This window comes from Misgurnus anguillicaudatus, chromosome 13 (assembly GCF_027580225.2).
Source record: "Misgurnus anguillicaudatus chromosome 13, ASM2758022v2, whole genome shotgun sequence".
Classification (NCBI taxonomy): Eukaryota; Metazoa; Chordata; class Actinopteri; order Cypriniformes; family Cobitidae; genus Misgurnus; species Misgurnus anguillicaudatus.
Window position 1 is genome coordinate 19,796,981 of NC_073349.2, and position 9,103 is coordinate 19,806,083.

Sequence of the window (9,103 nt, forward strand, 5' to 3'; positions counted from 1 at the left end):
AAGGCATTATTTCTGCGTCTTGTTCACACACAACGCTTTCAGTGTATCTTATGGCAATGTTACTAGGTCCTCTTTCCGGGAGCGATCCCAGAACGGGACGTGTTTGTGTTCACACTGAAGCCTGTCTGCCAATTTTAAAGACATTTTCTGGGACCAAAGTGCTTTGTGAATGAGGGTACCGACTCATTGTTTAATTTTTGGAGAGGTGCTCGTCAGGTTCACATCCATCCGTAGGCTATGCCATACAATTGACACAGAAGTACAAATTGGGCTTTACTTTTTTGAAGTGCCAATGGCATTTACACTCTGCTAGCCAACTTCTAAAAGAGCCCATCAATGAGGGATTAAGATGTTTACTTTCATTTGGAACGCCTTTACAAATGGCATCGCCTTTGCAAAGGGCACTTCAAGGGTGCATAAAATGCTGTTTGGATTTGGGAAATGCCCAGTGTCTGCAGCATTTACAAAAGTCTGTTCTTTGTAAACTCTGGAGTAGTCTGGATGACAGGCATAACTGTTGCAAAAGTAATGCGCTTTAAAGCGAAAAAGCATTCATGTAAACATAGCCTTAAGCTCGGTGTCTAACAACAAAGGGCTTACTGCCTGTGTGGCATCACAAGTCAACGCTCTGTAATTCAGATTAAATTGTCCATGCTTCCTAAATGTGCTCAGATGAGTCACTAGTCTACTTCATGTGAAGGACATTAGTAACTTCAAACGATTTGTTAACTGTCTGCAAATGAAATAAAATGTACTCCAATTGGAAATAATGATTTTACCACTACGACAACACACTTGTTTTATGCATGACCTGAAAGCATGAACATTATGCACAATATAACAGATTTAAATCAGACACAGCTATGTCAATAAACTTAAGGTGGTCTACGGGAAAGTTGGGCTTATTTTTCCTCTGTGGATCGCACACTACAGACATTGCGGTTTGATATTCTTCAATTTAACTTGGCAGGAAGATTCAACCATTCATTCAGTGCTGACAGGAGAAAATATGAAAGTGAAGTAAAGGATGACACCCTCAAACCTTTAACTTTACAGCAGTAAAGCAATAAATCCAGAGGCATGACTCCAAACAGCTCTAGTTTGACACTTCACATGGGACACACCAAATTCATGAAATAACTAACAAAAATCCCCTTTTTCTACATCATACTTTGCCTGTGTCTCAAAAGCAAGAACATAAGACAGCATTTAAAAACCCACTGCATCTAAATGTGATGTCGTAGTTGTTAGACAAGTAAATACCATAAACCCAAACTCTACGATGTGAAAATGTGACTGGATTTTGTACTGTAGACCTTTGCATTACGGTTACTGTATGAATGTCCGCGCGCCACATCTAATCGTAAAGATGTTCGTCTAACAAACCGCAGCTACATTATTATATTTTCACGAGCGTGCGTTTAAACGGCGCTTGCAATTGTAACATGTTGACTAAAGCTCGTATGCCGCTGCTAACAAGATGCACAACACACTAAAACAAGCACACGTTTCAAGAGTAAACGAAACCACATCCAAAGGGCAGCCAGCACTCACCATAAACCCCATGAATCCGCAGCGCGTTTCAAAGGCAAAATCACGACTGGAACTGTGTGTTATCCGACAGCGCGTGTAGGGCGATGGTTACATTCTTGCGCGCGCTGGTCGAAACCGTCACGTTCGTCTTCATGCTCCCTTCACGCGCTGCTACTATTCACTCAAGTCGGGAGTCCCCCTAGAGGTGCACGAGCATGCAAGTGTCTCTCTCTCTCTCTCTCTCTCTGTGTGTAACTGCGTGTAACTGTACAGGATTAGCTACAGTATGTATGTGAGGGTCAAATCTGCACAAGCATAATGAAATATCATGACAACCAACTTCCTCACTAAATCACGTTTCTCTAATGTCATGCACATGTTTCTGTGAGGGTTAGGGGATAGGAAAAAACATTCACATGATAAACAATGGAAGTCTATGGAATGACCTCACTATATTGTGAAACAACGTATGTGTTTGTGCTGGAACAGGCTGAACAGATCATAATTAATCCACAATACAATGTGAATATGGCAAAATATGGTTTTAGTCAGAATAATTACTTGACAATACATTGCAAACTTACTTTTAAAGTGGACCTCAACAACGATTTTCCCCTCTGTTTCGCTTTTCATCGCCCGAGGATCCTGAGTTGATAAAAACAATGTGCGTGTTTATGTGTGTGACTGGTGCCCCCCACTACGCAAATAAAGCTTTATTTGTTCTGCTCACAGAACACGCAACCTTTGAATGCAGTTTGGTCTCTTTTAGTCAAAATCTCTGTGGTTGGGTATCTCTGTTCTGTTAAAACCCAAAGATAATAACAAAAAAATTATTTATTTCAAAATAGGCTAACTTCAAGCAATTGCATGGCCTTAATGTGAAAACAAGATCAAGACAAATGGAAACTTTCTTATGTAAAAGGTGAAGCAGTAATAATAACCCTGAAAATGTTAAAAAATCTAATTAACATTGGCACATTATATGATATAAGACATATACCATTACGGGCGGTTTCCCATACAGGGATTAGATAGTCCTAGACTAAAATAAATGTAAGAGCTGTCCAAACTGAAAACAACTTGCACTAAAATATCTTAATTATTAAAAACATTACTTAAGTAATGTTTTTAGTAAGACATGTTTGTTAAAACTAGTTATTTTGTCTAATTAAACTAAGGCCTAGTCCTGTCTTAAGTTAATCCCCGGGAAACCACCCCAAGGTATGTCACAAATAACTCCCAATATCTCCACTGTGCTTTAAGTGCACAAAAACACAAAAATACAATGACATTCTGAATGAAATGTTTCTGTAAACACTTCCTCCTACAATTTTAAAGTTCAAAATTCCATTCAATAGCAATAAAGTATTATTGCAACATAAATTCTGATGGTAAATGCCAACTTGACTTGTCATCTATCAAATCAATATGCCAAAATTAGCACTTATGATCATGCTGTAATCATATATTGATACAGAGACTGTGCACACACACACACACACACACACACACACACACACACACACACACACACACACACACACACACACACACACACACACACACACACACACACACACACACACACACTTATAAACAAACCACCATCCTATAGTCTACAAGAGGAAGCAATTCAACAATATGAACTTTGAGTTATAGGTGTTGGAAGGCGGTGTTCTGCTTTCCAGCACATAAAGTCCATTCTGTTTTAAGTGTCTATCATAACCATTACCTGTGGTGTATTATCTAAACTTGCCTTTACTTTTATCTGACTTCTCTCTCTACCTTCTTCAAACATCTATCTGTGATGACGGAAGGGTCTGGACTTTGATCCGAGGAGCTTTAATTTCCTGTCTTAAACCCTGAACAACCCCAAGCAAAGAATTCAATTGAAGGTCAAAGTCAAAACTATATGTCTTCTAACAGGTTCCTGCAAAAATCTTCTTTTTTTTTTTACATTTTTATGCATTTGGCAGACACTATATAGACTTTAGATTAGAACAGTCTTTTTAAAAACACATTCACAAAAGGAAAAGCTGAATAAATAAAAACAATAATATAAATAATAAAATAATAACGCAGCAACTGAAAGGCATTTACCAAAACCAAAAGTTAGTGTTCAAAAACATATTGGATGGAAGTGACCAAAATTGGTGAGAATCCTCTCAAAATGTTTATAGTAGGGCTGGATTTTATCTAAATTAATCTCATACAAAATAAAAGTAATTTTTCGCATAATATATGAGTTTGTGCTGTGTGTAAATATGATGTATATTTAAACACACACACACACACACACACACACACACACACACACACACACACACACACACACACACACACACACACACACACACACACACACACACACACACACACACACACACACACACACACACACACACACACACACACACACACACACACACACACACACACACACACACACACACACATATATATACATTTAACAAAAGTCTTATTTATATATAGTTTTTTTTTTAAATATATATAATATAGAATTTAGGAAAATATAAATAAATGTATATACACATGTAAATGTTTCTTAAATACATACATGACGGATGTGTATTTATATATACATAATAATTACACACAGCACAAACTCATATGTTATGCAAAAAATTACTTTTATTTTGTATGAGATTAATCTAGATTAATCTATGCCCAGCCCTAGTTTAGCAAACATAAGTTTATATCGTTGAATTTTTTCCTCTTGTAGTGAAGGTAAAATTAATGAAGTATAAATTCCTATAAAAAATTAAAATACGTTCTGCTTTGCATAATGTAAAAGTTAATAATTTTTTTTGCTAAAGATTCTTGCCTGCTACTGCCACCTAGTGTTTGTACCATTTTTTTCATGCCGTCCTGTTTTGCAATGCCTTTGACATTTTAATACTGTGAAAATTATTATTTTTTTGCAAATATTCCCTGTAATCTTCGTGATATTTATTGACTCATTCATGAATTAACCCTCAACTTCGCGACATTTATTGACTAATTAATGATATAACCCTCAAGTTCATTCTTATAACTTCCATTAACAAACAAAATAAAACAAAAATAAGACAACAAGGCAATTTATTTAAACTATATCAGTTGCAACATTTGTACAGTTTCTACATGTTCACCAGAGGGCACCATTGTAGAAATGTTGCCTTATTGTGTAACAAAAACACACCAGCTCTTTTTTATAAATAATGTAGTGAGCTCACAAATCTAAGATGTAATATGATGTGACTAAAAATGGTGTGCTTGTCAGATTACAAAAATCTTGTCTTTTTGACATTCATATAACCTGCCACGGTAGTCAATAGTTCAATCTAAAATAAACAGCACTGCAACTCCTGTAGTACCGAAATGCCACATCAGTGAAAAATGAGAGCAGCTCCTGCCAGCATAACCAAATACACTTATTCCTCAATGACATTACTTGGAAAACAGACTGATCCTTGTTCTCTGTTCTTGGGAAGCTTGCATGACAAAAAAAGTTTGGCAAATTCTTATAAATATTATACTTTTTATTTGACAATCATCAATTAACAGACTAGACTTTTATATCAATTTGCAACACAGTAAAGCATTAATGAGAATTGCGAGAAACCTAAAGGGTGATTAAATAAAATAGGTAACACTTTACAAAACGCTTGCATTAGCTAACATGATAATAATGAACAATACATTTTCAGAATTAGATTCAAAAGGTTTATTCGCTAAGTGGGGGCTCTGGGTACATACATACAGTATATACAGAAAATCAAAGGAAAAAAAATAAAAGACCAAAGAACATCAAAGCATATATGGATAGATAGATCTGAAAGTGCAGCTGCATTATTTATTATAATAAAGGTAATCCAATCTTTCCATGTCTAAAGTGGTTCTAGTCTGCAACATTAAAAATGCAGTTTTACCTTGGCATCTAATCGGAAAGAAAGTGCTTCCACAATGCCAGCGGTGCATTACCATGACTGTGTCTCTATACTGAGTGAGCAGTCTACCTAGACAGCATTTTTGGTATCATTGGTGAAGGCGAGTTTTCAGGTGTAATTGGTGATGTAATCTTTTTTAATAATGAAAACAGATGTCCCTCGTTATCTTAAAACAACGTCCTCCAATTAAAAAGATCTAAAATTCAAAGAAGCCCCTAAAATAAAAAAAAGTTTATGCATAATGCATGTTGAAGCGTTCAACTCAGTGAACAAGTCCAAGAGACAAACTGACAGACTCGAGGGCTGAGCTCATGGAGCTGCCAACATCCTGACAGAAATTTAGCCCTCTCTCTCTTTCACTTTCTTCCTCACTTTCTAACTCTGCTCTGATAACATTGTGGATTTCAAGCCTCTATTCATGTTTTATTCACATGCAGCACTCATATAGACTCAAACCCTTCTTCTGCTTTGCATGCTTGGTTGTTTTGAGCGACATGTCCTCATCTATTATGGATCTACTGGACAGTGAAAATTAAAAAGTTATTTGAGATCTACCATCTGCTCTCAGCTTAGCTACATATATGTATATATTTTTTTCCACTATTATGATCTATTACTGTTTACAATATGACTGCAATGTTTGTCTAAAATAAGGGTTTTAAAAAATACAAGCTGTCCGGTTGTAATTTTAGATAAAAAGATCTATCTAGTGTTTATATGATTTGATTGTCTTTGCATGATATTTTGATAATATTTGACTTTTTACTACCACAGATTATATAAACACTTCAAATTGTTGTGTCGCATGTTGCAGCTTGCATCTTTCTTTAATAACAGAACTTAACTTGTCCCAGGTCAAATTGGCACTCTGCTTTTTGAAAGAGTGCTGGTAGGGCCCATTTTTGGCCATTTTGTTCTGAAAGTAGTGTATAGTATTTTGTCTATAGTCTTTGGAAAAGAATTTAATTTTTTTTACTTGTATACCATACCTATACATATGATAATAAAGGACATTGACTTTGCATGTATAGTATGAGTATCATCACACTAGCTTGTTTCTGATAAGACTTGTTGCAACTGCCCCCAGTCTCCCTTAAACTGCATGTGCTCCCTTAAGTTTTACCCCAACATTGAGGGTTACTTTGACATTCTGCATTTTTTTAACTTTACAGCTGGGATTTGTTATTTTAGTGCCACAAAGTACCACTAGCTAATGATACATGTTAAGTACCATACACTCACCTAAAGGATTATTAGGAACACCAAACTAATACTGTGTTTGACCCCCTTTTGCCTTCAGAACTGCCTTAATACTATGTGGCATTGATTCAACAAGGTGCTGAAAGCATTCTTTAGAAATGTTGGCCCATATTGATAGAATAGCATCTTGCAGTTGATGGAGATTTGTGGGATGCACATCCAGGGCATGAAGCTCCCGTTCCACCACATCCCAAAGATGCTCTATTGGGTTGAGATCTGGTGACTGTGGGGGCCATTTTAGTACAGTGAACTCATTGTCATGTTAAAAAAACCCAATTTAAAATGATTTGAGCTTTGTGACATGGTGCATTATCCTGCTGGAAGTAGCCATCAGAGGATGGGTACATGGTGGTTATAAAAGGATGGACATTGTCAGAAACAATGCTCAGGTAGGCCGTGGCATTTAAACAATGTCCAATTGGCCTAAAGTGTGCCAAGAAAACATCCCCCACACCATTACACAACCACCACCAGCCTGCACAGTGGTAACAAGGCATGATGGATCCATGTTCTCATTCTGTTTACGCCACATTCTGACTTTACGATCTGAATGTCTCAACAGAAATCGAGACTCATCAGACTAGGCAACATTTTTACAGTCTTCAACTGTCCAATTTTGGTGAGCTCATGCAAATTGTTGCCTCTTTTTCCTATTTGTAGTGGAGATGGGTGGTACCCGGTGGGGTCTTCTGCTGTTGTAGCCCGTCCGCCTCAAGGTTGTGCGTGTTGTGGCTTCACAAATGCTTTGCTGCATACCTCGGTTGTAATGAGTGGTAATTTCAGTCAGAGTTGCTCTTCTATCTTGAATTAGTCGACTCATTCTCCTCTGACCTCTAGCATCAACAAGGCATTTTCGCCCACAGGACTGCCACATACTGGATGTTTTTCCCTTTTCACACCATTCTTGACCAGGACCACACCTCTAAATGCATTGAAGCAACTGCCATGTGATTGGTTGATTAGATAATTGCATTAATGAGAAATTGAACAGGTGTTCCTAATAATCCTTTAGGTGAGTGTATACTGTATATGTGTGTTTGTGCGAAAAAAAAAAGTGTGTATATGTTCTTTGCTCAAAAAAGGGCAGATTGCCAGAGTACTTTGTTAGCTATGTGGCTGATGCTGGTGCCACTGATGCCACACAGTTCTAGGCTCAGCAGCCTATAAAGAACATTTATGTAAGACAGCCCTGTCTCTCTAGAATAGATCACACATGGGACATGTCCACATATCTGACATAAACACAGAAAAATAGACATATGGCAAACTAAGAGATACTACACTATACTGGCGGTGTAACAAAGATTTAGGTACTATGGTTCATTATATGAATGTGACATGGTGGAGGGAATGTGGGAGAAAATGGTACAATTTGTTAATAGTATTTTTGACCTTTCATTATATAAGAACCCTGCCTTCTGTATGTTGGGTATTACACCGTAGCATATGCATTTATCTCGACAACAGATGTTATGGTGCCGTTTAGCTATGGTTTCTGGTTGTAGAGTCATTCTTAGACATTGGAAATCAGACACACCTTCCTCAAATGATGAATGGATGGACCTTATGTCAAATATTGCTAGCTATGAACGTGTGATATTAAGAGCCTCAGGACGTCATGATCTGTTTATGAAAAAAGGAAAAATAGACATATGGCAACTTAACATTCCCTCCCAAACCACAGAACTGTCACTGGATTAAACGTTTTACCTATGGGGTGGTTTCCCAGACAGGGTTTAGATTAATCCAGGACACTAGGCCTTAGTTATATTAGGACATTAAAGTAGTTTTTACAAACATACCGTACAAAAAACATTACTGGTTTGCATCTTGAGACAAAACAATAGCACTTATAATATGCACTTATAAGATGTGTCAGTACAAGGTTTTAAAATTAAAGCAGTTCAAACATGCGTTTAGTCTGGGACTAAGATAAGCCCTGTCCGGTAAACCACCCCTATAAGTTTAACATTGGACAATGTGAGATAATTAGTTGGGGTCCAAATTCAAAGTGGACATGGAGGAATATTTTCTTTCAACCTCAGGAGACACAGGCCTAATATTAATTAAAGCGTAACTAAACCCCTGGTCAGAGCCTGACTCCACCCACTGACAATATTTGAAAAATGCAAGAAAAGTGGGCAGATCCCAATGGAGATAAAGGGGAGGAACGAGGCTCGTACCAAGTGTGTGGTGAGATCGTAACAAGGGCGTGGTGAGCTTGAACCTGCTTACGTCACAAGTTATTTTTTGGACCCAACATCCAATAGAAAAATTCAACTGCAGTAGCCACAGTTCAACCAGAAGACCGCACAACTCAGACGATATTACACCATAAATTCTAGAATTGAAACACTTAA

The 9,103-nt window shown here is 37.2% G+C and overlaps 1 protein-coding gene across 3 annotated transcripts in view; it reads right to left on the reverse strand.

Moving 5' to 3' along the window:
* The window catches only part of adcy6b (adenylate cyclase 6b), a 54,316-nt gene extending 52,085 nt beyond the window's left edge, over positions 1 to 2,231 (reverse strand). For 2 of the 3 annotated variants that reach the window (XM_073875315.1, XM_073875316.1), the window contains exon 1: positions 1,555 to 1,772. The gene's annotated coding sequence lies outside the window, so the exon portion shown is untranslated. Of the gene's footprint in view, positions 1 to 1,554; positions 1,773 to 2,117 lie in introns of those variants that run through there. The other variant, XM_073875317.1, reaches the window with a different exon arrangement.
* Between the last annotated feature and the right edge of the window lie 6,872 nt (positions 2,232 to 9,103).